The 24,974-nt window shown below is 42.0% G+C and overlaps 2 long non-coding RNA genes across 2 annotated transcripts in view; both read right to left on the bottom strand.

The window, feature by feature from the left end:
* Nucleotides 1-6,165: 6,165 nt before the first annotated feature.
* Nucleotides 6,166-13,622, bottom strand: LOC128838007 (uncharacterized). Its single transcript, XR_008445075.1, has 2 exons — nucleotides 12,124-13,622; nucleotides 6,166-10,871 (listed from the first exon to the last, which is right to left on the bottom strand). It is a non-coding gene; the product is annotated as an uncharacterized LOC128838007 (long non-coding RNA).
* A 78-nt stretch (nucleotides 13,623-13,700) lies between these two features.
* LOC128838006 (uncharacterized) overlaps nucleotides 13,701-24,974 on the bottom strand; it is a 13,185-nt gene continuing 1,911 nt past the window's right edge. Inside the window, exons 2-3 of the long non-coding RNA XR_008445074.1 lie at nucleotides 14,548-19,171; nucleotides 13,701-14,448 (exon numbers count right to left, since the gene is read on the bottom strand). This is a non-coding gene — a long non-coding RNA (uncharacterized LOC128838006). The remainder of the gene's footprint in view (nucleotides 14,449-14,547; nucleotides 19,172-24,974) is intronic.

The following is a 24,974-nucleotide window of genomic DNA, read 5'->3' as shown; positions in this document are numbered from 1 at the left end:
CAGAAGCTTAGGGCTTTTCTACATGGCGTCAGAAAAATGCTCCTGCCTCCTGCAAACTACCTTTTAGAACGGGGTTGCTCAAACAGGGGTCGCCTTCCAGCAACTCCCATTGGCCCGGAGCAGCGATCCGTGGCCAGTGGGAGCCGCGATCGGCTGGACCTGCGGACGGGGCAGGTAAACAAACTGGCCCGGCCCGCCAGGGGCTTTCCCTACACAAGCAGCGACCCCAGTTTGAGAAACCCTGTTTTAGAATGTGCCAGCAGGGCAGTTAGAACATTCTACAAATCACACCCCTCCAGAGCCCTTTGCTGGCACCATGTAGACAAGACCTTAGGCACCTACAGAACTTTTACCCTAAAAATGTAGGTGCCAAGTGAATTTAGGCACCCACAGCAATTTACAGCAGCCAAGCAGGGGTTTTGTGGATCACAGTGGAGCCTAAAACTGGGATTTAGGTACCTGAATGTGGAGTTTGATGCCTAATTACCTTTGTGGATCTGGGCCTATTTTCCCAGGACAAAGCAAAGCAGAATGCTTCAGTTCTGTTTACTGCTTTAAAATGTTGGTGTGGCCTGTGGCAGTCATTTCTTCAACCTATTTGCCTTTTCAATATACTCAGAGCAATAAAATATATTACTTGTGATCAGGATAGTTGTATTAATACTGAATACATAAACTTCTTCTAGGCATTTGAGATAATAGTTGTTTTGAACAGCAGTCACATTGCCCATGGAAAGGTTAGGAAAACACCATCAAATCACTAAAGGAAGCAGCTGGCTAACTAAATTAAAAACAACAATCTGACATTAGTAAAACACCACAATTTATTTTCCAAGTTCATGAAGGCATCCAGTGCCAGAAACATACAAAGAAGCCCAAAGGAACACCCAGCCTCAGACACTTCATGCCACACTCCCAGTGGGCATGATACATTACTTTTCAGAGAGATGTCACAAATATAACATACATTATTGGAATAAATACTCAAAATAGCAGGATTAGTTTGTATTACTTGCAGATCACATTCATGTTTACTCTCAGGTATCCTTGGTTACTTAATTTGAAATTATCAAAGGCACCTAAGGGAGTTAGGCAGCTAACTTCCACTGAACATCAATGGAAGTTTGATTATCCCAACCTTCCTTTTCCATGCTGTCAGTATACTGACAATTAGTCTCTACATAAGGCAATGATGAATGGATATAGTTTGCAAATTTAGCACCACCAATCCTGATATTCACATCAGGTCTGCATTTAATCATGTGTACACTCCTGATAAAAACAAATGCTTTACACAAGTCACATAATCTTGTGTAGTCTAGTTATAGTTTAGGAGGTAAGAAATTAATATGGCCGAGGGAGCCACTAGAAAGGCTGGGATTAGAACTCAGCTATTCCTGCCTCCTAACCTATTCTCAGTCACTAAACTAAGCTGCTGGTTGCTGGGTTTGTTTTGCTTTTAGCAATAAAAATACCAGTCTTCTTTAATCTGTATACAAGCATTTTACATTATTAATCAATTTGCTTGTCTCTGTTATGAAGCCATAAAAGTGAACATGTCTAGGATGTGGTTGGGCAGATTAAACTGATCACATTGAAGTGGAGGATGCTATAATTTAAAACACATTAAATTTTAGTTTATTTTCAGAGCCAGCTAGTAAAATTTATTATCATTTGTCCCCAGAAACTAATAAAACACTGAGACAACATATAGGGAAAAGTCTGGTGTAGGCTGTCAAAAATGCATTAGGAGGTTAGTTATTAAGCTTTACTCTGAAGCAAATAGTTACTCAGAGCATGTTGAATTATGATGATCACTTACTTAATAATGAATGCAGGGAGTGGAGAAATATGTTAAACTGTGGAGAATTAGGGTGTGGAGGCTGGGCACATTTCAACTCTATTGCATCAATTGTTCCTCAAAATGTAAATATTCCAAAAGTAGTTAAGGTTTCACTTCCTGGCATAAAGTCAGAATTTTCTGGAAAATATGACCTCTTTATTTGCTCCATTCCTTTCAAGACTCTCTCCTTACCTTTCTGTCAATGGTGTCTTTAAACTTACTTCCTTTTGTCTATGTGAGAAAGCTGCACTGCTATAACTTGATTATGTCAAGCACGCTATCAATAAATAAATATTAATAATGTATCTAGCCATGTGAACTCCAATTCCTCATGTTTCCAATCATTATTAACCTATTGCTGATGCAGCGGACAACAGGATCATGTTTCCAGTGGCATGTCAAATACATGGACAAAATCTTGACTTGATCTGTAGCAGTTTATTAGCTAATCTCAAAATAAGATATTGGACCATAAAGTAGAGTCACTTGTAACACACAGACACATATAACCAAAAAGTCAGTGATGGAATTATTTAAGGAAGGGAAGAGAAAGGTATTGTGAAGAGGGGATTCTTATACACCTCTACCTCGATATAACGCTGTCCTTGGAAGCCAAAAAATCTTACCACGTTATAAGTGAAACTGTGTTATATTGAACTTGCTTTGATCCACCAGAGTGTGCAGCCCCCCCCCCCGGAGCACTGCTTTACCGTTATATCCGAATTCATGTTATATCAGGTCATGTTATATTGAGGTAGCGGTGTATTTGATATCCCTCAAAATTCATTTTACACAGAAAAGTATACCACATTTCCTGAAATCTCTCTGGGAAAGAATATGTCAGGGTAATTATTTTTCAAATAGCAGCCAGGAAGTCTAAGATACTTCTATTTTAAAAATATTAACAAACAATAAATATTTTCAAAATAATAAAGCATTTATAGACTTTTCCCTGTTATTTTATCTTACCCATCTAGTGGGAACTACTTTTCATAGTGTAAGGTTATGTTGTACCATTACCAGCCTCAGGCATTTTTTAAAATGTAATTTAAAGTGAATTATCAAAATTGAAGGCATTCAAGCACATCTGGGGCATGAACTAACCTACTGATTTGCAGCATTTGTGTTTTATTACTACGTTGGGTATTTAGATGATTAAGAACAATTCAAATGTGTGTCTCTAGATTTAAATTTTGTGGGAGAGAGTCCTTATTACTGTAGTTATGATTTTAATAGCCAATTCCCATATATATAGGATTGACAGATGTTTTGGGAAAGCCAGCCCACCATAATTTCTTTGACTTTGATCTAAGAAATCCATAATGCTGGACACACTTAACATACATTTATACTTTACAAAACAAACATCCAAAGCCTCCTCCCTGCACCCTTTCACATCTCATTGAATAACCATGCAGCAGACCAATAAAATTTAAAATCACCAGACAAAAATCTCATCATAAACTGCTTCAACCCTCCACAATGCCTTCTTAAACAAGTAAGCTTGGGAGCATGCCTGAAGCTCTACAGACTCAGGCCATTTTGGAATGGAGGGAGGGGAGGAATTCAGAGCACTCCAAAGGAAAAGATCCCTCCCAACCTCAGAAAAGTGCTCTGCTAGCAGCCATCTCCTGTATACCAAAGGGGGATCCAACTTAGGAACCTCTGAAGATTCCAGTGGTGAAAGTGGAGAAATTTCAGTATATCACTTTGTAATGTATGAAATTTTACTAGGACTAGCACTGGCAAAACTTAGAAAAGACAATAAATGTGAGGAAGAAACTTCCATGTTAACAATATTTAATCTTGGAGAAACATAATAAACTAGGGCTAGATACTGCAAACCCTTGTTCATATGAATAGTTCTTACTCACTGAAGTAGTCCTGTTGGCTACTTCCTGGAATAAGGAATACTAGTGAGTTGGGTTTGTAGGATCTAGCCCTTATATTGTCTAAATTTATCTTTTCTCGTGAATGACTAAAGTGGTTGTCTCACATTTTCAATGGCAGTTTCACACATTTAGGTGTAAGCAGTCTTACAGCTAAGAAAGGTCAAGATGAATATTTGCTAAAATTTAGGATAATCAGAATGACTAAGATTATTCTCTGTGTGTAGCAGGTGTCTTTCAGATACCCTTACCCTGAATGCCTGCCACTAACACTAGGCAACAGTCACTGGAAGAGAAAAAAAATTGATTTACTACAAATTAGATTCATGTTGGGGGTTAGAGGTTTTTTCCCCTGAAGGTGAAGAAATGTCTTAGTGTGCATTAGTTGCAAAGGGCCATAAGAGGTCATGGAGGAGGGTATCATTTCTCTTTGCATTGAAATTATGGTAAGAGGTCAGGTTGGTAGATTGATCGGTGTAAATTAAGAAAGGAAGCTAAAATTTTCAGAGAGCTGAGACTGACACCACAGTATTGATTCCATTTGAGTAATTAGTAGTTTATAAAATTGCATCCCTGTGAAAGTAGGTAATCAATCAATCTTACTGGACCACACATTTCTTGCATTTCTGTAATGGATACAATAAAACTCCAACAAAAGGAAGTTTCATAATGAATGTTGTATTGCATTAAGTGTAACCCTTATACCGAGATCATCAACACTGAGAAATTACATAGACTTATAGATTATAGGGACAGAAGAGACGATTGTGATCATCTAGTCTAACTTCCTGTCTAACGCAGGACTTTACTGATTTAATTATTGTTTGAACTAGTGCATATATTTAGGAAAAGCATCCAACTTTGATTTAAAAAATTGCCAGTGATGAAAATCCAGCATAATCATTGGTAAACTGTTCTAATAGTTAATTATCCTCACTTAAAAATTTGCACCTTATCTCCAAATTTGTCTCACTTCATCTTCCACCCATTGGATCTTGTTCTACCTTTTTCTGCTAGAATGAAGATGCTATTATACAATTTTTATCATCTATGTAGCTACTTATAAACTGGGATAAATCACAACTTAAACTAAATAGATTGAACTTCTTGAGTCTACCACTATAAACTATGTTTTCCTTTAATCATTCAGATGCCTCTTCTCTGAACCCTCTCCAAATTATTCACTCCAGCCCAGATCTGCAAAGGTATTTAGCAGGGTGGATTTGATTTAAATCACTAGTCAGGAAGACTCGATTTAATCATGGTTTTCTACATAAAAGTGCATTCTTGTTGGTGGTTATAACCTTAATACATATTCTTCACAACTCACAGATAGATGTAGGTTTCATTTTTAGAAGGTACATACTATACATTTTTAAAGTGATTTATTTTGAAAACTTTTCAGATTAGGTTTACAGCTATATCAGAAAATGGATGACTGGTTATTTCATTTACCAAAGGTAATTGAAGCAGATATTTATGATGTCATTGGGAGGTGAACTATCTCCAATTCAACAGGTTAATCATTAATATTTGGAGGATTTTCTTGCCATGTATTAGGAGGAGAACATCACCAGACAGACATTTAAATTGTTTTATTTAACTAAAACAACAACATTAAGTATTCTGGATTTTTTTTTTCAACAGCAAACATATATTTTAACAAAACAAGCATATGTCCCTCCCGTCTCGCATTCATCTCCAGACTTCTCCTCCTTGTCCAGATCTATTCCACCCCCAACAATCTTCTATTAATTGAACTTTTGGAAACTTTGCAGTTTTAGAGAGAAGTAAGGGATTGACTCTGTGTACACAAATTTGCAGAGGGACAATAGAGTTGAAGTCTGTTATTTCTCACCTTTATATATTATTTATTTATTTAAAACATTTTTGCTGTTAACAAGCATGTTACCTCTGGAGATACAAATCCAGTTTGAGACCTGCAAAACTAAGCATCCCTGATGGTATCTTCTAGACTGAGCACTGAGTCCCATTGGGTAGATAGAAAGATTAACCCAAATAATCTATACAGAAGCCTGTGGAACCCCATAAAATTGGGTCCCCAATCCATGAACTATTGGAACTCATATACAAAACTTTTCTTAAACATTACTTGAATATGTTGTCTCAAACTATAGAATTAGAATTTATAATCCCTATTCCATGATGAGATATCTTTGAGCTATAATGTATCTTAATTAAAACTATCTTTAGATAGGTTTTTCCCTCAAAAAGCATTTCATCAAAAAAATCCAATTTAAATTTAAAAAATCATTTTTTTTTAAATCATTGATTTTTATCCACCCTGGTATTTAGGCATCATGACACGGAGCATCATGATGCTGAGAAATTCACAAAGCCCAAGGTAGGTGCCTAAGCTCCCATACAATGAATAGGGATGGAAAGTGTCAAAGTTAGACTCAGGACTCATAGTTTGTCAGACCACTCTGTTTTATTAGCACAGCGCTCTGCTAATACATTCAGATAATGTGAGCCCCCATGCAAGATTCAAACAGTCTTATTTATACAGATAAAAGGGTGCGAACTAAACAAAGGGACAGAGAGAGCAAAATTGTAAAATTTGCATAGGGCACAATATGCATATCCTGCTTCCTTATTAACTCTTATCGATCTAAGGTTAATGCTTCACCAATTGCCCTTAAGTGGCAAGTTAAGCAGTTAATGTCTGCTTTCCTGCCCCCTGGCTTGCAGCATTTCTCATTTCTACTTAAAGGTACATACAGCATTCTTTAATTCATTCTATTTCTTTAATATAATTCATTTAACTTTCACAATCCCTCCTTTTGGTCAAGCTTACGCAAAGACCAACAATTACTGGGTTCCACATATTAATAGTTCTTTATCTCTTTGTTCATAAGTGATATTTAACATCATCATATTAGCACTCTGTTTTGGGGCAGTCACCTGGGTGGCATACCTTACACAATTCTGGATACAACAGGAGATTAACTGAAAGCATACAAAAATCATTAGGATTCCGCACAGGATAGTCAGGGCTCCCTGAAACAACCAGTTTCCTATGCCAGAGAAATTGAATAGGTTACTTAGCCACTTCCATAAAGAACTCGGCTCTTCATAGGGAAGATATGCGATTTGTTCTAAGTGACTAGCGCGATCTATTACCTCATTGGTGTCGTCAGGTATGAACACACAACATTCTTTTCCAATGAGAGCACAGATCCCTCCTTTGGCTGCCAGCACTATGTCCAATGCCTGATGGTTTTGGAGGGCCATCTGTCAGATCGCCCCTGTTTCTTTGGCCAGGGTCTTTAAACTCTCTCCAGTTTCATTTGCCATTATTTCAACTACTGCTTGTAACCTTAGGAGCCTTTTTGCATGGTGTATTACTCCCCCAAGTGGGATAAGGGAACCGCCAATGGCCTCTTCCCAGGTCAAGGGGCTTATGTTATTTACATACCATTGGGCATCTGATAAGTCCCTTCTTTTTCGCCTGAAATTACGAAGGCGTTCTCATGGGAAGGACCCTAGCACTCAGAATTGTGGGAAGAGTCGGGTGGGATAACAGCTACCTGACCAGTTAGCTGGTAACACAGTATAAGCTTTGGTCCCACAAACCCAATGATGGCCTATTAAGGCTGGGGAGGGTCGGTTGCACCCATTTGTCACATAGGTGCCTACAAAGGAGGAGTAATATCCTCCGAAGGGCACAGGGTAATTCTCCTTACGAGGAGTGGTGTTATTTGCATGGCATTGAAAGATTGTATTGTTTTCACTAAGATTACTGTAGGGGGAACATGAAATTGATTTTTCTGTTTGATCCCAGGTCAAGAAAAATTCATATCCCCGTACCCAGCCCGCCACTCTTTAGTTTTGTTCGAATAATCCCATACACCATTGGCCACAATATGCTGAAGGCAACGGCTTTTTCCCAGATCCAGCCCTGTCCATTACACACTCAACACCAATGACCTTTTCCCTCCATCACACTTATCCATTTAGATACATTTATTCCCACTGCTTCCCAAGTGTCATTATTGTTCCATGTTTTGTTAAACAGATGAAGTCCTCCAGTGAGCTCTGGGGAATTGAGTGGGATTGCCAGGACAGGAACACCAGCTTGAGAGTGAGCTGGGATGTGGCTGCAGACCCAGCAATTAGAAATATTAAGAGTCTGAGCTATCCACACTTGCTGCTGGATAAAAGAATTGTCATTGTGGACTCCCCAGACCTTAAGACACCAGCAGCTGAGGAACAGGCGCCGCCAGAGGCTCATGTTGGAGGCAAGGCCCTTCCGGTTCGGACAACCTCAACTGAGGGAACCGCAGTCACGGTTTTACATCCACCAGGCAGCAGGCGCTAGGCTCACTACTGCTTCTTTTTGGGCCTTGCTTTAGGTCCTCGTCTGCTTCTGGCAACCCTTACGAGAGCGTAGATCGTAAAGTATTGCAGGCTGTTCCTCTACGTCTTCTTCTGGAGTCAAAATTGACTCTGCGTAGTTCTGAGGTGATTGGTTTGCTGGGGGGGTGCCTTCTTACACTGCGAAGCATGTATGCACGCTGTGATGCCAGACAGTTTAACAGCCATCTGGATAGTAAGCAGTACCTGATGATTCTTTGATGTCCTTTAAGTCTCTTTACTTCTTCCTTGACTCTGGCTATAACAACGGCCTTCACACCTTATCTTTTCCTGATGCATACATTCCTTATTCACACAGATTGAGAATACAAACAGTATTTAACTAGAGGCCTACTTTGTAATACATATAGGAAACCATAGTAGACATTATAACTTATTCTAAAACAAACGGGTGACCATAATCAGTCATAAGGATTGTTCTGGTCTGTCATTCCTTTCTGCTATTCAAAAAAAGGTGGCTGACAGGGATGAAATCAAATCATACATTAATTCTTATGGGACATTATAAAATCCTGCTCCTACATATCCCCCTTTTGACACTAAGATTATTAATCGCCAGTGTCACTTCTTATTTAGTCCACGTAATAGAAAATACTGGGAGGTGATTTGGGCCTGTGGCTCTAGCTTTGCATACATTTGTTTTATCCAACAGCACATTTCAAACATTACAATTAAACACATACAATTTAAAATCAAAAACAATTAGGGTTAGTAACATTAGTATGCCAGTAGTTGTGGGAGACCATTCAGAAAATATATTATACCAATGGTAAGCTGTTATGTCTTTCTGCAGTGGCAATTCTTAACATGTTGCCATTTGCATGTATAATATGAATGGTTCGGTTTCCCACATTGCCTTTTTGTTTGTTTTAGGAACTATGTTACCTTTTTGTAAACACATTACTTACATTACATTTACATTTGTCTATTGGAAGGTTGCTAACACTCCCCCCCCCCCAAGAATTAACACATAAACACAGCCCATTATACAGTACTTTGGTCTCATTATTCATTTTATCTCACATACAGGATCCTAGTGAGATGTCTTTACTACAGGGCTTTGGAGCAACAGGCATGGATAAGCATACCCACTTTTATTTGTTTCTTATTAGGTTGTCCTGTAGCTGATATTAGCTTTTTCTGAAAGACAAAAATAACATTTTTCTACCCCTTTTGGGGTGGCATTCATTATTGCTTAAAATATTCCTTTTTTTTTTACAAATACCCTTGCTGATTGCAGGCAAAACAAGAGGAATTACCTCCATATTTTCCTGTGTTTTTGTTCTATAGGCAGGCCAGGTTTTAATGGCTTCTATCTTTTAAGAGTTATGGGGAAATTATCCCACTGTTCAGTCATTAAATCCATGAGGTGGTGTACCTCAGTTTTCCCTTTACAGCAGACCAAGGTTACAATGTCTTTCCTGCTGTATTAAGCTTTAAGTTTGTTCACAGGTAACAGCTGAAAAGCATCATTACCATAAAGGATTTTTTTTTTCAAAAATCATATACACTATACATTGTTACAGGGGTACTTATTAACATTAAATTTATTTTAATTAAAGGTATCTTGTTATACTGTGCCTTTTATTTAGACAATTTGTTTGCTGACCAGGTATGTTCTTTATCTGCAACCTCTTTGTGCTGGCAGTTCTCTCACTTCCTTTATCAGTTAGATAATTTGCATCCACACAGGCTTGGCTTTTGGATTCAAAACCATTAGCAGAGCTCAGAGACTCTGTCTTAAAAGGAACACAATTAACTTTTACCAGAGTTTTGATTACTTTTAACTCTTGCTTCCAAAACACACACAGATCTGAAAAAGAAAATACAATCTATTGTGGCTCCTTTGGAGCCCTAACAGGATTTTAATTAAGTAGCATGTTTTGTTTGCATTCCTTTTACCCCCTCTATAATATACACTGCACACGTCTGCACATTCCTTCTATACTTTAACTTTTAAAACATTAGCCATATTAATTTTTACATAAGGTGTAACTGTTTCTTTTGTTCTTAGAGTTTTATGTACCCTTATCAAAGTGACAGTCTGATTACACAGAGACATTTTAAGGCTCAGTGTTTCTAACATTGCTTCTTTTTATTTTATGCACCTCACCCCTGCTGTTGCTTCAGAGGGTCTTTATTCTTTTCCTACAGCTTTCATTTACTATTTTGTTACAAAAACAAACAAACAGAATCCAAAATCTCTCCCTATTTTTCTGATTTTGACTGTCCTGCTGCAGTCATGACTTGGTCTTTATTTGAAAACATTTAAATTTTGTAAAGAATCAAGTTACCCCGTAAGGGTTAAATACCAAATCTCAAAGTCAACCAACACTGATTACCTATGTCTGGCAAAAAGGTCTGTCAGTTTTGCAACTTTGAATTAAAGAGTCAAATGGATTTTTAGTGGCATTATAAACAAAACAAAACCAATTTATCTTAAACTTATAAAACAGGAGTTTTACAAACCTCACATATTCCCACAGACAGACAGATACATACACATTTTCTCTCCCTTAACATCCCTCTTACACTGCTTTGTTTTTACATAGCTGTACATAGATTACATTACCTTTATACATTTGGGGCAGTTAAGTTCCAATAGAAACCCCCCCCCCCATGTTCTTTTAGCAAATTTGACTCAATTGTCCATAGTCAAATGATTTTAATTAGATAGTCTCTTTACCTGGATTATTTACAGACATTCCTCTGGAAAAGGGCCCATTTTTCCTTTAGAATGGCTGCAAAGAAACCAAGAATTCTTTTAACAAGATCCTTTTTAACATTTTCACAAAGTTTAACTGTTTAATTCTCTCCAGCCTCTGTAGAGTTAACTTTTCACTCTCTTTCCTTAAATCACTTGTTTATTTCCCAAAATAAACCTTTATCGACTCAGATTTCACCGTTTTAAGTATTGTTCCAGGGTTCATACTTGCACTTACTCCTGACACTATGCCCTTAGGGCTTCCAACCTGTTTTTTTTTTTTAAAGTTTCTTTATCTGTTGCTTGCCTGCTTGTCTGGGCCCAATCCTGCTTTTTCCAATGAATCATTTTTGTGAGTGATATTGTGGTCATTTCACAATTTTGAAAGAAATGCTTAAGGAAAGGGACCAGGAAGGGTGGGGGCTAGTTGAGGAGCCCACCCTCCTTGCTGAATTGGTAATGGAACACTAAAGAATCAGTTTCTGAGGCAGACAACTAAGGGGAACACAACAAGGGGCATTTTATCCTTTTTACAATGAGAGGGGAGTATGAAGGGAGTTGAGATCGATCCGGGGTTGTTTTTTTTTTTTTTTTTTTTTTGTCAGAGAACAGGGTGAAGGGGAGCGCTCAGTCTGGTGGTGGGAGAAGAGGCTTTTAATAAAGCTTTTAACTTATTATTTGAATATTTGAGAGAGGCGAGTTTTGATTTTGTCCACCTACGATTTGCCTCTTCCCACCACTGCATGAAACAATTAACCTCTCCTTTAGCCAATTTAGTTTTAGGCTGGCCGAGTTTCATTTTTAAGATGTCCACTTGGTCCTTGTTCCAAGGTTTTAATAGTGGCCACTGAGTTTTGGGATCTCCGAGTTAGCCTAGACCATTTTTCCAGAAATTTACAGGAGTCCGGACCCTTCCTAAAACTGAGCCGGTGTTCCTTTAGGGAACTGTCCCGACTTAGACGTCTGGTTACCAATACAGGAGGACTTTACACACACCAATCACACAAGAAGGAAATTCGGGTTCGTCAGGGCGATGCCCGGTGCAACACACAAAAGGAGCCCACAGGCTACTGACTCAATCGCCCTTGCTTTCACACCAAGGGTTTTACCCAAGGTGCGGTGCGGCTGCGATTGTGCAGATTTCACTCACTCAGACCGCGGGGACAGGAACCCCTTGGTCGGCCGATCCCCGGACGGAGATGGCACCCAGACTCAAACACTCCACAGGAGGACGGATAGACACAGAGACAGGACAGTCCTCAGTCCGGACAAAACACAGAAATAATTACCTGACCAGATTCCTGATGTCAGATCCCGGGATCCCTACCAGAACAGAGTGGGAACCAACAGGTTCAATGGCGTAGACCTCACTGTGGTCGTGCACTCTTCCGTTCAGGAGGAGGACCGCTCGGGCCAAATGCCCAGGTGCCGGCTACCACGGTCGTCCTACAAAAACGGTCAGGAATCACATAGCCCCAGTGAAGACGGTTGCCATCTCGGTGGAACCTCCAAATTGTCAAAGTTAGACTCAGGACTCATAGTTTGTCAGACCACTCTGTTTTATTAGCACAGCGCTCTGCTAATACATTCAGATAATGTGAGCCCCCATGCAAGATTCAAACAGTCTTATTTATACAGATAAAAGGGTGCGAACTAAACAAAGGGACAGAGAGAGCAAAATTGTAAAATTTGCATAGGGCACAATATGCATATCCTGCTTCCTTATTAACTCTTATCGATCTAAGGCTAATGCTTCACCAATTGCCCTTAAGTGGCAAGTTAAGCAGTTAATGTCTGCTTTCCTGCCCCCCTGGCTTGCAGCCTCATTTCTACTTAAAGGTACATACAGCATTCTTTAATTCATTCTATTTCTTTAATATAATTCATTTAACTTTCACAAAAGCACCTTAGATGCTGATCCAGAAAGCCAGCATGGTAAGTGATGAGCTGTTTAAGCCAGCCAAAGGGAGTGACTGACAAGAGAGAGTGAGAGTGTGTGTGTCCACCCCATCTCAGAGACAGAGGCCTAAATCCAAGCAGTAGGGAAGCATTTATCTCTATTTACAATCCACAAACCATGGGAAGATAGGTAATTGGCTGGCCAAGTTGTGTGCAGGGTCCAAAACAAAACGGCAGGGGGAGATGAAGGAGGCACTCCTTTGTAATATTTAGCTTAGTGGTTAGGATACTTGCCTGGGATGTGGAAGGCCTCTCATTCAAGTCCCCCCCCTCTTACTGAGTGGGAGAAGGAATTTGAACAGGGATCAGCCACCTCTTTGGTGAGTGCCCTAACCACTAGCTACAGAGCCATTTTAACTCTTTCATTGGCCCAATTAATAATTATTTAAGTGGAACATAAGAACGGCCATACTGGATCAGACCAACTGTCCATCTAGTCCAGTATCCTGTCTTCCAACAGTGGCCAATGCCAGGTGCCCCCGACGGAATGAACAGCACAGGTAATCATCAAGTGATCCATCCCCTGTCGCCCACTTCCAGCTTCTAGCAAACTAGAGACACTATCCTTGCTCATCCTGGCTAATAGCCATTGATGAACCTAACCTCCATGAATTTATCTAGTTCTTTCTTGAACCCTGTTATAGTCTTGGCCTTCACAACATCCACTGGCAATGAGTTCCACAGGTTGACTGTGCAAAGAAATACTTCCTTTTGTTTAAGAACGGCATTAATGCAAGAGATTGAGTGAGACCCACCTCAGACTATTCCATAGCCTAGTGCAGGGGTCGGCAATGTTCGGCACACGGCTCGCCAGGGTAAGCACCCTGGCGGGCCGGGCCAGTTTTATTTACCTGCTGACATGGCAGGTTCGGCCGATCGCGGCCCCCCACTGGCCGCGGTTCGCCGTCCCAGGCCAATGGGGGCGGCGAGAATCGGCACGGTCGAGCGGTGTGCTGGCCGCGGCTTCCCGCCGCCCCCATTGGCCCAGGACGGCAAACCACGGCCAGTGGGGGCTGCGATCGGCCGAACCTGCCGCATCAGCAGGTAAATAAAACTGGCCTGGCCCACCAGGGTGCTTACCCTGTCGAGCCGCGAGCCGAACGTTGCCGACTCCTGGCCTAGTGAGTAGGGCACTCACATGACAGATGGCCAATCCCTGTTCATAATTTCCCTTCTTCCCACCCCCAGAGGAATGGGCACTAGAACCAGCCTACAGAAGCACTCTGTCCACTAGGCTAAATGGTATAAGGGAGATCGTCCTCACCCCACCTACAACTGTTTTGTGTGAACTTACCTGAGACATCCAATCTAGTAGGCAGCTTCTGAATTTGCCTACAGGATTAGGTCCCCAGATGTGCCTTATGCAGTCAAACACCTATCTTTCCATATTGGCAAATCAGTCTGGGGCTTACATGGGAGGTTGGAGTCTGGATACCTATCATGAGGCTGCAATGCACATGCCCAACAGCAAAAATTTAGGCACTGAGTGAGTTTAGGCACCTACAGGGTTAGGTGACAACCAGGCAGGAGTTTTGTGGATTGCAGTAATGTGTGAAAATGGGTCTTAGGTGTCAGAGTACCTTTGTGGATCTCACCCATCCTTCTTGAATTGTGGACACCAGACTTAGACACCGTATTCCAGTACCATCACACCGCTGCCAAATACAGAGAAAATATAACCTTCCTACCTGATATTACCATTTATACATCCAACTGCACTGAAATTAATGCCCATGTAACAGTGTGGCACCCACCTCTCACAAACATCCACTTTTGATCAGATGTGTCTGCAGTTTTTCAGTTTATGATGAACCCTGTCGGTGGTTTCTCAGGCGGTTTTTCAGTGACTCGGCCCTCTGCCCTAGTCACATACTCTGTATGGGAAACAGAACAAAGCCCTTCCAGGGAATACAGTCTTTAACCTGTCCCAGCCCTGGTATAGGGCCATATCCCCAGGGCTTCCTCTCTGGAGACAGTATCTTCCTGCGTCCCTCCCTGGACTCATTCCTTACTCAGTCCCAGCAGCCAGCCAAAAGCTTCTTCTTTGCTCCCCTCCCACACTGAGATGTCTGTGGTCCTGCTGCTTTTTCAGTCAGGCAGAATACAGTCCTCTCTCCTCCAGTTCCAGGCAGCAGCTGACTCTCAAAAAAGGAGCTGCAGTCAGTCTGCTGGCCCTGATTGACTGCTTCCTGCAACCACTCTAGGCCACTTGGAGGACTTCTCTACTGATCATATCTGGGATAGGGTGTGGCGGGACCCTGATGCCTCCAGACCTAGTCCACCCCATCAGACCCTGAATTACAGCAACTCAAGCATGAAAGATGAATGAGGGAGCAAAAAGACATTGATTAAATTGCAGAATAATGTGCATGTGTAGTACTGATTAAAGGAAACTAGAAAGGAACCTACTGCCTTACAATTAGCGATAAACCTTTTTGACTGACTGAAAAAAATTATATTAAAAAAGAAAAAAAAAACAGTCTTTTTCACAAATGAATTTTTCATGGAAAATTAAGTAGTAATATATAGGTGAGCATCAAGAAATTAGAAACTACCAAAGAGTGACAAGAACATAGAGGATACTATATATTTTTACTGTTAAAATAATTTTTAAATCCACAGCAAAGCAAACAAGGGAAGGGAGCATATCTAAAATCTATACCACAGGAAGACAGTTTGAAAGACGGTTCTCCTTTAAGGGTTGTCTGCTATCACACTTTAGGTGCAATTCAGATCAGTGAGGTTTTGTCATCACTATATTGTGGACACAGGTCCCTGCGAAGTCCTGTAATCCATTTAAAATTCAAACAGTTCCACATCACTAAAAGCAGATTTTTTCAGAACATTATCGGAAGGAATTTGCCAGTATCCTTTAAATAAAAAAAGCTGATATATTTAGCTTTTCTTAAGATATGCAGCATATCATCAATTCTAAGCGTAGGATAAGCAGCTGGCACCATGACAGCATTGAGTTTCCTATACTCAACCCAAAACTGTACAGTGTTGTCTGCCTTAGTAACAAAGACCACAGGTGATGCCCAAGAGCAGTCAGACTCTGTCACTCCCAGGGCCAGCATGCTCTGCATCTCTGTGCAAGTTTGCTCTTGTACCTTGCCAGTGGTACAGTAGGTCCTGCTGGGAAGTGGCTGTGATCCTACAGTAACAATCTTATGAGTTAGTGAGTGAGTCTTCCCGGGCTTGTTAGAAAACACTTGTCTGTGTGCTTGCAGTACAGAAAACACCTTTGCTTTTTCAACTTATATTAACTCATTGTAGATATTGAGGCTTTCCAGAGATGAGCCGGTTTGGCTTTCAGCTGTCAAATCAATGAGGAGATGTGCCTCAGTTTCCCTTTCTACACAACAGATTATGTTTACCATGGCTTCTCTCTTGTGATCAACTTTAAATCTGTTTACATGCACCAGCTGCATGGCAGCATTACTGTCAGGTCTTTTGCCATGTATGTACATTCAGTTACCTCTTCTATCATTTCAAAAACTCCCTTCCGAGTTTTGCACAGGGATAAGTAGCAACACTAAGTCTCCTACTTCAAAGGGCATTTACAAATATATTGGTCACACCTTTTGTTTGGCCTGACTGTCCCTGTGGTGACTCTGAATCATTTCCAGCATGTCCTTTAACTCTTGCCTGAACCTTTGTACATATTCAGTTATAGGCTACCCTTCTATCTCAGTATCTCCTTCCCAGCAGTCTCTGGTAAGATCTAGGAGTCCCCACACTTTCCCTCTGTATAGGGGATCAAATGGGCCAAACTGTAGATTCTTGGGGCACTTCCTTATAAGCAAACAAACAGTGTAACATTTCATCCTAATCTTAGTCCTGCTTGTGGGCATACATCCTCAGTATTGATTTCAGTGTCCCACCGAACCTCTCCACCAAACCATTGGTCTCTAGGGGATGTGGGGCAGCTTTTAGTGGTTTATCCCACACAACTTCCATAAATCACTGAATAGCTGAGACATGAAATCTGACTCATGATCTGATAAAATATTTTTAGGAAAACCCACTCTGCTAAAAATAATGAAAAGGGTTTTTTGCTACAGAAACAGGCTTTATGTCAATAGAGCAACTGCTTTGGGATATTGATGGTAAAATCCACTACAACCAGGATATATTTCTTCCCCCTTTGGGTGGGGTGTGGCAGAGGACCCACAATGTCCATTGCTACCCTATAAAATGCCTCTTGTATTACAGGCAAGGGGCAAAGAGGAACTTTCTGCAGTCCTGGAGGTCTTTTTTTTACATAATTCACAAGACTTGCAATAATCTCCCCCCTCATTCTGTACCCTGGCCAGTATATATATATTTTTAAATGGTCATAGATTTTCATGGCCCTAAGTGACCAGTAAAAGGAAAATCATGCATCAGCAAGATCAGTTCCCCACAGTGCTGGGCAGGCACAATCAGCCACTTGTAAGGTTTCCCAGGGATTTTACTCCCCCCTCCCCCCCGAGCTTATCTGTATATTCTCCATTTCCCCTCACTGGGGTTCCCTTCAGGACATATCTCCATATGCACTCTAGAGTGCAGTCTACCCTTAGTTCATCTGCAAAATGCTAGCAGCTGACAACTGGGACAGATTCTTCAGTAGCAGAGGTTAATTCCCCCTCCCCCAGTCTCAGAGGATTCTACTTTCCTTTGCTATGCAGGAGCTGGCTTCAATCCCTCCCACATCTGAAAACACTTTGCTTCCTCTTGCTCAGTTGGGGTTTCCCCTTCTCCCACAGCTGCTTCTTTGTCTGCACAATTCTCTTCTATGGGTTACAATATTAACAGCTACAGAGGGTCCTGTGGCACCTTTAAGACTAACAGAAGTATTGGGAGCATAGGCTTTCGTGGGTAAGAACCTCACTTCTTCAGGAGGTTCGAAAATTAACAGCTGTGAACATACTAAAAATATCACTTCCCACCAGCAGTGCTGTGGAAGTGCTGTTTAATATCTCAACTTTCAAACCTTCTCATTCAAAATGCACCTTAGCCAGAGGTACAGTTAGTTTATATTTTTCCAATGCCAGGAGCTCTACTTCCTGGACAGGTAACATGCGTATCCAGTTTTTCTGAATATGCTTTCCTTGACCTGAGAAATTTGTACTCCAATGTCCCTTGAGGCTACCCATTCCTTGCAATTTACATTGGCAACTTTGATAAGCTCCAGGTCCACTTCCTCAGGATCAGGCATCACAAAATGAATCAGTGGTTCCACGTGTTCCTCTATGTTAATGACAGTTGCATTAACCTGCGTTGGATGGGGTGTGATCTTAGTTTATCTTAGGGCACTTATTTCTCATGTGCTCAGTGGAGTTACATTGGTGGTATCTCCTTGGACCATTCTCCTGTACAGGTTGTGTATGATGGGGATTTCCAGCAGGGGAATGATTCTGGGGAGGTGAGCACCTGGGCTCCCAACCACTCTCCTTCTTCCCAGTGGTAAAACAGTGTCATTCCCTTTTCACCAGGCTTCTGCCCCTACTTCAGTGTCTTGTGCTCATTAGACATTTGGGCTTGTACAAAGGAATCAGGAGTCAGGATGGCAACTTCCTGCAGAGAACTTAAAGATTTATTCTATATTACATCTCAGAACATAGAAATGCTCTTAGAAAATGCTCTTGAGCAAAGAGATCAAACAAACAATTGGTCATAGTTCTCAGCTACGTTTCCCTTTTTCTTGTTGGGCCACACATTTTCTAGACATATTGACTCATGCCAGCACTTTTCCTGAGATTTGTGAATTTCAGACTGTACAACTCAGGGGTAATTTGAAAACTTTGCGAGACAGATTTTTAAAACTCAGAATATTTCAAAGCTTTTTCAACTAGCATTTCATTAAATATGTTTAATGTTTTACCACACAACTTTGCAATCAAGGGACTTTCTTATCTTCTGGAACTTTATGAATCTCACATAACCTTTCAAAAGTGGTGAAATATTCTTCAATACAATCTGCTTCTTTTTTGTATGCAGGGCACAACCTGTCCCTGCTGGGTGTTCCTTGGATGGAGGGAGTACCTGGGGACTGTGGGGTTTGCCCATTTTGCTCTGGGCATTCAGCCTCTCTTTCTCATTTTCTTGGGTTTCCTTCTTTTCCAGCTCGATGGCTTGTTGGTGTGCAGCTGCTTCTGCTTCCAGGGCTGGGCAGCATGCTGCTTCTTGCTGCTGCCTTTCGGTCTCCCTTTCCTTGGCTCTCATGTTTGTTTCCCACTTTTGGTGTCCATGTTCTTTGTCTTTCTACCCAGACAACCATTTTTATGGTTCACGCTCATCTCTTAATTTGTCATTTCCCAACCTGGCCGGCAATAACTTTATAGTTGCTTCACTGATGCTCATGTTTATGCTTTACTTTTGTTTTATTTCCCTTATCTGAAATAAACAAAATGAAAATAATAAAACAGTAATCTTTCTTTTGACTGTTCCTAGTCTTCACAATTGAGAATAATTTCAACTGTTACACGAGTGCTTAAAGTGTAAATCTCAGTTAACATAGCAAGACGTTTAAATCCTGCATAATTATGCCACTGTCACATTTAGGGGTGCAATTCAGACCAGCAAGATGTTGCGTCAACACTTGTATTAAAATGCTTCTGCTACTCATAGCTTCCATTCTGCATGCACTCCGTATTCTGTAAATTGTACTACTCCGATTCAACCACTTTGAATCCAACAGCCTGACAGAAGTTATCCTAGACACACTCTTGTCTTTATCAGACTTGGTGAATGTTAGCAGGTGACCCCAACTCACCCCCCCAGTCCTGAGCTTTCTCAAACTCATGTGCTCTGCAATGTCCATCCCTCTCCTGCAACATTCAGAGGCATAACCCAACAACTTGCCACATTAACTGGAGTTAACATGCACTTTAAAGCAAACACAGAACTTGGTTGGGTTATATTCTTTCCATCTCCCCTCCCCATTAGTTGATTGCACTGTTTACTGTTTATGTGTAAACTGAGGTAAACTCACACTCCTTTGTTTAGGATAGAGCTGTTTAACACTTTTACCTGTCTGGTTTTGAACAAGTACTAGTAACATCATTCCAGGTAATTCATAATTGTACATATACTGTTGGTATTGTTAGCCATGATATTATTAACTAGTAAGTTATTAGTTTTCAAATGATACCTCACAAAGCATATTTTGTACAAGGATTATTACAATAGTGTGTAAGGTGTGAATACAGGGGTGCATAAGGTTACAGACTCCCACTCTTGGAACACTCCTGCTGCAACCTTCGAGAAAGCTGCGGTCAGAAACAGGGGTGCTTGGGCTACAAACATATTGTCTCGCAGAAATCTGTGCTTGGGCTAGAGGACAAAAGGACCCAGAGACCTGACCCACTTTTTAATTCCTTCCAAGCACTTGTGGTTCTCGTCTGAACCTCCCCTCCCAAGCTTCCTAACATCAAAATATAAAGGATGAAATACTGGCCCTATTGAAGTCAAGGGCAAAAATCCCACTGATTTCACCCCATGTACGAGTCTGATATTTCAGTTACTATATCAAACACAATTTAAAAAAAGTCTATTTTACAAGTTTGCACTAACTAAAAACTCTTCTATTTAATTATCTGTGATAGAGCTATCATCCAACAACACAACTAGGCAAGCAAACATTTTGAACAGCAGACAGCATCATGGGAAATACAAGCCCCAGCACACACTCTGATCTATTTTCATGCTGTAGCACTTCGAAGTAACAAGGGACATTGTGAAAGAGAGTAAATTCATTTAAGAGGTTTCACTGTAAAACGGGTTAAAAGGGTCTCGCATAAAACCCAGCTGCTACCTCTTAATATGGCCCTCTTATCCATTAACTTTCAAAAAATATTAAAACAGTGGGGTGAATGCATGATCATTTGACTGCATATTCAACTCAAATGTCACATTCTTTTGGAGTGGATGCCGACAGACTGCATTGTGCCTTTAAGAAAATATGAAACTTTAATTAGAGAGAATGCCAAACTTGCTGGGTCACCTCTGATACAATCTGGAAAAGAGGAACCAACAGTCCTGCTTGGCAACTTTTGATATTATATGAAAGATATAGGAACAAATTCTTTTTCCTGCATTTCAAGAGGTATTAGAATGTGGCCAAGCAAGTCAGTTTTCCCTCTTAGAAGTCAATGTTTGTGTGCAATTCAAAGCAAGTGAAATTCCCTTTGCTCTCCTTGTAGGAACAGCACAACCTTTGAAAGTGTGCATTTCTACTATGGTTTCCATTACAAAGTGTGCAGAACTCAGGCTGAGCCCTATCTCAGGTGGTAGCAGGTTCCTATAGCTAGTCCAAGTGACTTTAGACCTCTTTGCTGTCAATTATAGCTGTTATGATGCAAATGTATGCAAAGGTATGTAGCTTGAAACATTTTTAGATATTTAAAAATAAGTACCATGATCTTGAAATGGATCTGGTAATAGTAGTGTAATGACAAACGTAACAGTACAGGAGCCCTGCAGAAATGCACCCACTGCACATGTACGCTTTCTCCCTCTCCATTTTCTTCACCTACACTTACTGTACATGTATCTTGTAGGGGGAAACTGAGGTCACTCATTCTATCTCCACCCTTCTGGAGCATGATGCATCACAATGCTCTGTCCTTACAATTGGAAGCACCACTCCAAGGAAGGAGGTGGGACCAGGCTGCCATACTGTTGTTACTGGAAGTAGCTATTGCAAATTCCTTCCTAAGCTGTGGGGAATGGCATGGCTTTCCCATCACCTCTGGATTCTAGAGCCTGGCCAGTTCCAGCTCCTCAACTAACCCTGACTCCACTACACTACTGGTCTGGTGCTGCTCCTCAGCAGGGCCCAGAGCTACCATGCAGAGATGAAAGTGTGGTCTGAGGCTTTTTGCAGTAAGGAGCAGCAGCTGCCATTAGCTAAAAGTGCAGAGTCATGTCCCATCGAAACTGTACAAAACAATAGAATATCTGGTTGTTAAGGAAGTATAACATCTACAGATAAACATTAAGATGTTTAAAGAAAGTCTTTCCAAGATAATACTCTGTTTGGCAGAACTGCTTATCAGCAGTTTCAATTGGGAAAAAAAAAATCGCCTTTTTTTAAACTTTCAGTTGTTTCTGTCTGTTGCATAACTAGTTTCACAACATTTGAACTGATTCTTGTATGTACGGAGTAATGTGCTAGGATAGTGAAAGAATTGTTTCATAATACTTTAGTAAAAATAACTGGTTACAGTACAGATAAGCAGGACCTAAGTCAGGGATCGGCAACTTTTGGCACGCGACCCACCAGGGAAAGCCCCTGGCAGGCCGGGCCAGTTTGTTTACCTGCCGCGTCCGCAGGTTTGGCGACTGCAGCTCCCACTGGCTGCGGTTCGCCGCTGCAGGCCAAGGGGGGCCGTGGGAAGCTGTGCAGGCCGAGGGATGTGCTGGCCGCCCTTCAAGGGGTAGGTGTGTCACAGGGCTCTGCTTGTTTGGGGGGTGGGGGAACAGGGATAAGGGTGTCCCCACTTACCCAGTGCAGGGTTGATACACCCCGTCACACACACGTTGAGACTCTCAGCTGGGGCAGACAAACACAAACAGGGACTCCAGCCCTCTGAGTCAGAACCAAGGAACAGTCTGTAGTCCCCCGACCTTTTGGCTAAGGCAAACAATAACAAAGAGGCTTCAGCCCCCTGGATGGGGCAGAGCACACACAGTCTATAGCTAGAATCTCCAGCAGTAATGCCCACCTGCCAACACAGGATAGAAGACCCAGGCCCACGCTACTCCACCAGGTTCCGATCCAGGGCCATGTGCAGCTAGCAACCTCCTGTTCAGGATTCAAGTACTGACTCCCAATATATTCCCTGGGTCAATTCCTAGCCTTAAGTCCATTTCAGACCTCTCCTCTGTGAGCACCAGCTTGGTGTCCCCATCAATCTCTACAGCTGGAGGGTTCTCCATAACATAGTGTGATGGGGCAAGGCCAGATGGCTACAGTAAAGTAGTGAGAAACAGGTATGTTAGCCCCAGGCTAAACAAATTCCTGGTACCATGGTAACCAAATGGCAGTTGCTCCAGGTTAATCAAAAAGAACAGGAGTACTTGTGGCACCTTAGAGATTAACAAATTTATTAGAGCATAAGCTTTTGTGGACACAAGTACTCCTGTTCTTTTTGCGGCTACAGACTAACACGGCTGCTACTCTGAAACAGGTTAATCAAGACACCTGTGGCCAATTAAGATCCTTCTAGAAGGAAGTGGAGATAGCTAGATTGATTAGGACACCTGAAGCCAATCAAAGACTGGCTGGAACTAGTTAAAAGCCTCCCAGTTAGTTAGGGAGATGTGGGTGTCAGGAGCTGTGCTGTTGGAAGAATGAAGCAGTACAACTTTATATCAGGTGCAAGGCAGGCAGGCAGGCTAGCTAGCCCGCCCACCCACCCTGAGGTAATTGTGAAGAAGATATTGAGTGGGGGCTGCTATGGGGAAGTGGCCCAGGGAATTGTACACATCCTATTTCCAAAAAGTCAGCTTCCATAGCTGGCTAATTTTAGGGTCCCTGGGCTGGAGCCTGGAGTAGAGGATGGGCCTGGGCTCCCTGCTCCCCTCCCTGATTCATCACTGATACTGGGAGACAACAGAGACTGTGTGAGGGAGGATAGCTTCTCCTCACTTCCCTTGCTGGCTTATGATGAAAATGGCTCAGTAGACTGTGACCCTTGCCCCTAGAGAGAGAAGGGCTATGTAGAGGGTCACAGTGAGCCTCTGAGGCTAGCAAAATCTATCAGGAAATGCAGGACCCATGGAGTCAAGAACAGAACTTTGTCACAATAGACAGGGATCTCTGTTTCAGCAGGCTGACCATTCTTAAACCGCATACATTCATCCTCCTCCTCAGTCAGCCCAGGTTGAGCTGACCAGCCTCCTTTTATCTGCTCCCTCCATTGGGAGGGAGCATGTGCAGCAGAGGTAGGGGATATGGTCTCTTGGGCCCAATGTGGTTAACCCCCACTTGTTCAGTGTGGGGTCACCCATCACAGGGTGTACCATGAATTTATATTTTCTGCTTTATTATCTATTCCTTTCGTAATGGTTCCTAACATTGTTAGCTTTTTATTGCCATTGCATACGGAATAGATGTTTTCAAAGAACTATACATGATGACTCCAAGATCTTTCTTGCATATTAACAGCTAATTTTGACCTCATCATTTCGTACATATAGTTGGGATTACATTTTCCAATGTGCATTACTTTGCACTTATCAATAAGGCTACGATTTACTCATGGACAGGTCACAGGCAATAAACAAACATTCATGGTCGGGGGGGGAGGGGGGGTTTAGCTTAACTAGAGGGGGCAGGGCACTGCTGCTCGGGGGGGGGGAAATGGGGAGGAGGGAGGTTGCCTGGGGCACCGCTGCTCTTGCAGCGGGGGCACCCACCCAGAGCACCGCTGCTGCTCGGGCGGTCCCCAGGGTCAGTAGCACCAGCTGTTGCCCAGATGGTCCCCAAGGCCGGCTGCCAAGCAGCGGCTGCTTTGGCTGCCCCCAGGACCACCAACCAGCTGTGGCTCTGGCTGCCTGGGTCTGCCTGAGCAGTAGCTGGTGTGGCTGGCCCTGGGGCAACTCCAGCAGTGGCCGGTGTGACTAACTGCAGGGCAACCTGACCAGCTGGCTATGGGGCCGCTCCAGCAGCAGCCAGTGTGGCTATGGCTGGGGCTGCCTAAGCAGCAGGCCCCAGGGCCAGCTGCTTGGGTGGCCCTGGGGTCAGCCACACGGGCTGCTGCAAAAGTCCATGGAAAGTCACAGAATCCATGACTTCCGTGACCTCCATGACAGACATGCACCCTTCCCTATCAACTCTGAATTTCATCTGTCATTTTGTCACTGGGTTGTGAGATCCCTTTGTAACTCTTCACACAAAGCTTTGGACTTACTATATTGAGAAATTTGGATTGTCTGCAAATTTTACCCTCGCGCTTCACCACCTTCTCCACATCATTTATGAATATGCTGAACAGCACAGGTCCCAGTACCGATCCTTGGGGGACCCTTATATTTACCTCTCTTCAGTGTGAAAATGACCATTTAATCCTTCCCTTTGTTTCCTATCTTTTAACCAATTACTGATCCATGAGAGAACCATCCCTTTTATTTCATGGGAGGTGTAACATACTGAGGGTGGGGTTGGGGGAAGAGCAGAGAATCATAGAGGCGA

Source organism: Malaclemys terrapin, chromosome 5 (genome assembly GCF_027887155.1).
Source record: "Malaclemys terrapin pileata isolate rMalTer1 chromosome 5, rMalTer1.hap1, whole genome shotgun sequence".
NCBI lineage: Eukaryota > Metazoa > Chordata > Testudines > Emydidae > Malaclemys > Malaclemys terrapin.
Note: the sequence above shows the minus strand (reverse complement) of the source record. Positions and strands in the feature narration are given on the sequence as shown.